This window comes from Vicia villosa, unplaced genomic scaffold (assembly GCF_029867415.1).
Source record: "Vicia villosa cultivar HV-30 ecotype Madison, WI unplaced genomic scaffold, Vvil1.0 ctg.000131F_1_1_1, whole genome shotgun sequence".
In the NCBI taxonomy this organism is placed as follows: domain Eukaryota; kingdom Viridiplantae; phylum Streptophyta; class Magnoliopsida; order Fabales; family Fabaceae; genus Vicia; species Vicia villosa.
The window spans coordinates 358597-367371 of NW_026705025.1; positions in this window are offsets into that span (position 1 = coordinate 358597).

Here is an 8775-nt window from a genome sequence, read left to right on the forward strand (position 1 = left end):
AGGGAGTATATATTAGGGTTACGCTGCAACCAGCGTCACAACACCTCTATGTAACTGCAACGCAACCGCGACTGTTATTTAAAACCTTGGTTGTAAGAATACTTACAGGTGAATTTCTTTGTCAGAACAAAGCAAGCCTTGGTGATCACTTTGCCACTGTTGAACAGGATCCGTAGGTAGAATCTGTAACTGACTAATAATCAAAGGAAACAGCACAGGTATAAGAACGGTTTGAGCAAAGTAAGAACAAAACTCATATAGGTACCATCCCCAAACCTCATATCTTGATGGTTTCTCTCCTATTGATCCCTCAACCTCATCACTACTATAGCTACTCTCTCTTGATTTCACCACTTTCTTGGATTTACTATGCAATACAGGTGCACCAGCATGGTGTTCATTTTCAACTTCAATAGTATTTGTTTGATCCATGGTGGTTAATGCATGAAAAGAAAATGAAACAGGAGAAAGATATATATTAGAATGAATGAATGGTGACAATATGGAAGTGCTGTAAACGTGTCAAAACAGCTGGGTTAACGAAACTTTCAAGGCTGCAAGAGTATTATTATTGTATTTTTCAAAGATTCTTGTAACTTGTAAGGTTATTTTGATCTATGATATTGGTGTTCTTTTTTTGTCTTGTTGTGTATTTATTTATAGAAGAGAATTTGCTAGTTATTATTAATGTTTTGTTGTGTAAATTTTGAGCTAGATAACCTGAAAGGTCAGAAAGTGATGTATATATGTTGCCGCCGGCAGATTCATTTTGACATTGTTATTGATTCACCCGCCTAGTTCTTAAGCAGGAGAATTTGTCACCTTGACTCCACCTTGATAGCTAGACATATATCAAACAAGAATTATACACCAATGTCTGCATTTTTAAAGATGTTTTATTCTTATTAGCTTCTGGTTTATTTTATATTATATAAATTAGATGTGGCAATTAAGATCTCTAGTTGACACCTTATGTTCTCCTCTAAAAATATAAAAACACATGTCTACCATTAACCTTTGTGTTACGTGTTAGTTGTGTCTCTTGTGAATTTGAAATCTTATTCAAATCAATAAAAATAATAGGAGAGGAATTTTTTTATTTAAAATTTTGATATCCAGCCTTGTGACTGATTATTTTAAGAGGATCAATTTCACCGTTTATTTGTATGACTCCCTTTAAAGTCTAAACTGTATGGACATGGCCTAACACAAAAATTATTTGCACCTAACAAAATTTGAATCTGAGACATTGAGAAGAACACACTTTCAACACTCAAGTTTTCACAAATAGACGGACCCCATTAGGGTGTAATAGTTGAGAAAATAATAAGGACAATTAATAAATAAATAGTTTGAAGCAATAATAATAACGTTTTGTGTAGAGAAATCACACAATCAAACTAGTGTACATATTAAAGGAAGAAGACGAACAAACACGTTAATTTGTTAGTCAATTTGTTTGTACAATTCAATTCAAAATAATCGATATTTAAAAGAGATAGCACTTCCCTAATCCATTATAAATAAGTCTTTATAATAGTTATGGTAGTGAAAATGACAAGATTCAATTCAAATCAAGTTATTTGATATGTGGGGACGAATAACAATAGCAATCAAAATTAAAGACCTTAATCAAGAGTAACCAATAAACAGGAAATATAAGAGAGAAAAATAAGGAGAGAAAGGTGAAAGGTTTGTTCACCGAGTTCGATAAAAAAATCTACGTCTAAGAGAGAGAGCAGCTCTCCAATTCACTATATATATACTCAAAAAGTTGTTATAAGAGATTACAAAAGAGTTACAAGAAAATAGTCTTCGCCTTCAGAGTTCCTAAGAACAAACCCTAATTTTCACCCAAGTGTTTCACAACCTCTACAACTCTCAATATATGAATCACACAAGCCCGAGAAACAATTCTCTATGATAACCCCAAAATGCTGTCAAATCCCTAGAATATGATTCTAAGAATTTTACTCATTGCTTCTCACAAGGATTTCTACCTTATATCATTCTCATCCTAACAAACGAGAGAAAACCCATATTTATAACTAATAAAACATTAACAGACTCAAGATATGACCCATTAACAAACGGGACCGCGAACAAGTCTGAAAAATTATTAGTACCGAAATATGTCTCTTTTCCTTCTTTTTATCACTTGAAGTTTTAAGGCATATTACAATAATTCTCCACTTTGACTTTAAATCGATGGTGATGTCAATTTAACCACCAACCACCTTGTTGCTCTCTCCAAAACTTAAATCACTCTTCAACAAATTAGACTAAGTCCAAACAATGCTTGAACCTTGATCTTGGCAATGATTTGGTGAACATATCAACTGGATTTTTTTTCTGAGGGCACTTTCTTAACCTGAATCTTCTTTGACTCTATCATGTCTCTTATAAAGTGTAAACACATGTCAATGTATTTTGTCCTTTCATGATAAACTTGATGATTGGCCAGGTGAATGGATCTTTGACTATCACAATTTATCTTCACGTATTCTTGAGTAATTCCTAACTCCCCAATCATGTCTTTAAGCCATATGGCTTTCTTGACCCCTACAACAAGGACAATATATTCCGCTTGAGTGGCAGATAACACAACCACCAATTGTTGATTTTTCCTTCCAGTTTATAGGTGTCCCAAACAATGTAAACACAAAACTTGATAGGGATTTTATAGTGTCCACACTACATGCATAGTTTGAATCTCGAAAACCCTCAAGAGCATCTTCCTCTTAAGTTGAACTTGTGTACTTTAAACCACCCTTTAGCGAACCATTCAAAAACCTCAACACCCACTTCAAATCTTCCTAATGAACCTGACAAGGATTTTCCATAAACTGTGTAACACCCGTATTATGATTTATTATTTAATTTGAATTATTTTAGTATCTATCATGTTTTGGCACGTTTTGAGCGATCGAGTCGGTATTTTAACGGAATAGCGGGTCGAGATTTAATAGTAAATTTTAGTATTAAAAATATTAGTAGAATAATATTTGGCGTTTGAGAAATATTTCGATTAATTAAATTAACCGAGTAATTGAGAAATAAAATATTAGGAGGTATACTATAATTGAATTAAATGGGCTAAGTATATACTGTACGCGCATTTGGTTTGGCCCAATTAGAAATAGTGAGGTAGTGGTATCACTTAGGTTTCCAAAAACCAGAAAAAATAATTTTGAGGCACCTTGAGAAATAACAGTAAGTAAGAAAGGAATTAGGAGAAGAAGAGAGTTCAGGGAAAAAGCTTAGCAGAATAATTTTTGGGGTTTCAACCGGAACAAAATTAGAGCGACCTTTGACCCAAAGGTAAGGGTGGGGTTCTTGATCTATAAAAGGGGACATGATGAATCGTATGTGGGGTTTAGGGTATTAGTATTATCTTTATGTTTCAGTTTAGTTTCTGATATGTGTGGTAATGTTGTGTTGCTGTTCTTGGAAATTGTGTGTAAACATTTGTTGCTATGTGATTATTATTTGGCCTGTGTTGTCTGTGATTTTGGAATGAATTGAAATTGTGATCGATGAATAATTTTCTGTGCTGAAAATAAATCTGTGATGTTGTAGTGATGAATGTTCTGAAATTGAATGTATTTATGGGTTGTGTAATGAAGAGGAACCAGAATGAAACGTGCGTCTAGAAAGAGAAGAAAAAGTTAAGGGACGGGGCCATACCTTGTTGGGACGGGCGTCCCTTAGTGGAAAGTGGGGAAGACCACACACATTAGGTGGGGCGGGCGCCCTTGTTTATGAGGGGAGTCCCCTTTGGGGACGGGTGATGCACATTGGGGACGGGGGGGGGGGGGGGGTCCCATATTGCAACTATATGCTACTTTTTATTAACTTAGTGAAATGAATATTATAGTATTACATTTAGGCACCACTTAGGATTAGTTTGCAGACTTAAATTATTTAGGCTATGTTTGGATATTACGAAATGAACGGAGCGGAATGGAGCATAGCGGAGTGGGGTGGAGCGGAATGGAACGGAGCGGAACGAATGTACCATTCCATTGTTTGGAAATTTTAGGACGGAGTAAGACAAATTGTTCATTCCGCCCAAATCGAAGGGGAGGGAATATGGTGGTAAGTGATGGAAAGGGATGGAATCCATACCACTCTTTTTCGCTCCGCTCCATCAGTTTTTAAATTATCCAAACAACGGAATATCATTTTATTCCATTCCATTCCGCTCCGCTCCATCCGACTCCATCAATCCAAACAAAGCCTTACTGATCAAATTAATACCATAGCATTTTAAGTAAGCAATTAGAGTGTTAGAAGTATATAGCAGGTGCACGTAAATAATGAAAACAAAGGCAACATTAGTAGCAGGTTACAAATACCTGTAAAACTATTTAGCAGGATAATTTCAAAGTAGCACTACCATAACATTAGACAGTAGCAGAGTAAAATACTTAATAAACATAAATAAATAAACAGTGGACAAAAAAGGTACATAGCAGCTAGGATAATATTCGGGGCATTCGGGAATAGTCCGTTAACCATTGTGTTTGTGATGTTTTGGCGATAATGTGACGCGATGAATTGTTATGAATATTGTGAATTGTTGTGAAATGCGGGAAATAAAGTGATGATGTATTATCAATAATTATTGATTTTGGCAGGGAATATAGGCGAATGCCATGTGACGATATTTTGTGATTTGGTTGTGATTGTTGCATTTCATCTATGTCGCATGAATTGCATATTTTTTATGACAGCCTGATTTTGGCGAACAGCGACGAAGGCTTATGTCTGTTGGAACGCCTCTATTAATTAGCAATTGGCGATGGGGGCTGAAGACCTGGGTACCACATGTATTTGCACTTGTCATGTCTCATTCATTTGTATTGTTTATGATGTTGTGTGTGACTTTTGAATTGAAATTATCCGCTTTGGGTTGAAAATGCAAAGTGATGTATATTATAACTTGAACCTGAACATATACTGTTTATCATAAATTTGTTTATATTGTTTGATATCTCACCCTTTAATTGTTTTCGCCATTGCCTTTATACTGGTAACGTGCAAGTGATGGCAACGAGTGAAGATTAGGCGTTGTGAGTCGAGTTGGTTGTCGCTCTGATATGTGGCACTCGGGGGGACAAACGCATGTTTTTATTTATTGTTGCTTTGCTGAATTTTTAGTGATGTTTTGCTATTGAATTGTAACTTAAAGTTGTTTTACGAAGATGCTATGATGTTAACTTAATTTTGGGAAGTTTTGTGAATCCGCTGCGTGATTAGATTTTATTTGATGAAGTGATTTTTAAAGACTAAATTTTTTTTTTTAAGTTTGTCTGCTCTTAATAAAGGTGTTATGTATCTATGTTAAAGGCGTGGATGCCATAAATGATTTAAATGTCGAAATGTGATATCCCATGTGTATGTTTGGAATTTTTATACTATGGTTTGTGAATAAATTATTGGGTAGAATTGGGGTGTTACAAACTGACTTACTATGTTGACTGCATATGCTAAGTCCGGTCTACTACAAACCATACCATACATAAATTCTTAAGCAGGGAGTACTCTCAATTATCTTCTTCTCTTCATCAGTTTAAGGACATTGTTTAACCGAAAGCTTCATGTAATGACCCAAAGGAGTGCTGACAGTTTTAACATCTTGCATTCTAAACAACTTCGTCAATTTCTTCAAGTAACTAGATTGAGTTAAGAAAAATTCACTCTTAGATTGTCATAAGTACCCTTATAGAATAATGTTTTACCACAGGTGAACAAATTTCATTGTGATTAATCTCTTCCACCTGAGTGAAACCATTCACTACAAGTTTTTACTTAAACCTTGGTTCTTCACTTCTGGGAATACCTTCCTTTTTCTTGAAAACTTGCATCCAACCACCCTTTGTTTCTTAGGTAGTCTCACAAGCCCTCAAGTACGGTTCTTCATTAGTGAATTCATCTCATCATTTACTGCCATCAAACATCTTTGACTATCCTTGTTTTTCAATGCTTCCTTAAAGGTCTTTGGTTTTAAGTCTTGCAACCCTTTAGCTACATTCAAAGCATGACAAATAACATCATCACAAATGTACCTTTGAGGTTGGACAATTTCCCTCCTAAATCTATCATGATCCAACTAATAATTATGAGACATCGTATGTTGCCCTTTAATAGTTCTGGAGACGGGAGTCTCTACAACCTTCTCGTCTTTAGTCTCACAAGTAGGAACGTCTATCTGAGTCTTTTCCACCATAGTTTCTAATTCTTTAACACCCATCTCTTTGCACTTCATCCCCATACGAGTCTTATCAAAAGTAACATCCCTACTTATGATATATTTTGATACTTTAGGATATTTCTTCCATAGTTTGTAACTTTTCACTCTTTCAGGATAAACAATGAAGACACACTGTATAGTTCTAGTATCAAGTTTGTCTTATTTGATATGAGCAAACACTAAGGCTCCAAAAATCTTCAAAATTGAGTAATCTACCAGTTTCCCACTCCAAACTTCCAGAGGTGTCTTGAAGTTTATTCTTGTGGATGGAGATCTGGTAATCAAGTAAGTTGTTGTAGGAACAACTTCACCCCAGAAACTCTTTAGCAACCCAACTCCCAACAACATACAACTTACTCTCCTTAAAATGGTTCTATTAATGTGTTATACTAAGTCATTTTGTTGAGGTGTTCCACTGTTGAAAGTATATTGGAGTACTTTTAGTTTATCGTTTCCACAGGGATTGGTGCGATATCACCGTCGTTCTATAGTTTATATTGTTTCGAGTTAAAGTTACTTTGGGTTCGGTTTGGTAAAAGATCATTCACAAATTTAGTAGCAAAGATTAAAATTAGGAAAGTTCTAAGTTTAAAGAAAAGTATCAAGACTTGATTTAATCAACCTAAAATTGCATGTCTTCCTACAAACATGCGTATGAATTCGTTATCAATCAATACTTCACGTATCGTTCGTCTATACCGTTCGTTTCCGCAACGTTATAGCAAGATTTACCTTATTGTTCAACCAACAATTTCTCAACCGATTGAACAATACAAATAACATTTATAAACCGATACAAAGTGATTATCAACCATTAATTCTATGTCTAGACTTAATGTTTGATAGATGATAAAGTTAGATCAAGATTGAAATATTGTATTTCACAAACATTTAAACCATAGAAATTCAAGAGTAAACAAACTAGATAATCTATGTTGATTAATAACTTGTTCATACACAATATGCATAAGAAAAACATACAAAAAGTAAGGAGGATTACATCAAAGCCTTGACACCAAAAGTGTTTAGCTATCCATAGACATGGTAGCTTGCACAAGAAGGAAGGAAGGAAGAATAGCAAGCATCAACGGTGATTTCTCGACGATCAATGCTCCGATTCTTCGATTCTATGTTGCTACAGTTGTATTAGGGTTTCTTAGCTCTCAAAAATGGTGTAACTTATCTAAAAAACAAAACTGATGTATTTATATAAAATTCAGATTCTGTCAAGCGCGCGTCGCACGCTTTAGCTCGCGTCGCGCCCACCTCATTAATGATCAAACCGCCCTAAATCGCGCGTTGCGCGCTCCTATGCTCACGGTGCGCGGAAGCCCTTGGAATTTAATCTTCAATTTTCCTTTCAGCGCGCGACACGCGCTCTTGCTCGCGACGCGCTCTTGAGCCTGACATTGAAACTTTTTCTTTGCAATTCTTTCATCAATCCAAGCCTCAAGTTCCATCCAAAAAAGAAAACCTGCACAAAAATCACTAGAAAATAGATTAACAGAAAATGAAAGCTTAATTAACTAAACTACTATTATTTACTACAAAATAAACAGGGATCACAAGAATATGCGATAATAATAGTCGAAAGGTACCAAATATAAGAGCAAATATTAACACAATTTGGCACCTAACATCCATCAACGGTTATGTGCCTCTTGATACCATGTTTCTTGTAAAACTCATTAAACTACTTTAAAATAAACTTTAAGACATTGTCAGTTCTTAATACGTTCAGTTTAGTTTTCAACTGATTTTCTATAAGAGTATACCATTCATTAAACTTTTCAAATGTGTCACTTTTACTTTTCAGAATGTAAATTCATACTCTTTTAGATAAATCATCAATGATAGAGAGGAAATAGAAGCCACCCCCATGAGTTGCCACCCTTTCTGGACCCCATAGATTTTAGTGAACATACTAAAAAGGTCTACTAAAATTATTGACACCACTCACAAACACCACCCTGTGTTGTTTGCCTAGAATATAATTATTTCTTATTCTCTCGTTTTCGTGTATGTTGTTGTTATGTTTCACATGATTTTTATATGATTTTATTCTTGTTAGATAGTTTATGTTTTTTATTGTTGTATGTTGTTGTTGATAAACGTAGATAAATGTTTGTTGACATGATTTTCATATTATTTACTTCGGTTTATCATGTTTTGTTGTTGCTTGTTGTTGTTGACAAATATTTTTCCATATTCTCTCTTCTTCGTGTATGTCGTTGTTATTTTGATGTTATTGTTATGCATGTTGATAAATTTTGTTGGATTACAATGTCATGCTAGTTTATGTTAACATGTTGTTTTTTTCATGGTGTTTGTAGGATTCAAATTCACATAGTATGGTTGTGGTTCATGTGATAGTTTGTGGTTCACATAGCATGAGAAAAAAAATACAAGGAGGATGAACCTATTCATCCTCCTTGTATTTTTTCATTGTAACACAAGTAGATCAACTTCAACTTTATTATGAGACAATCGTTTTTTTTTCCAATTAAAGGTATGTATGT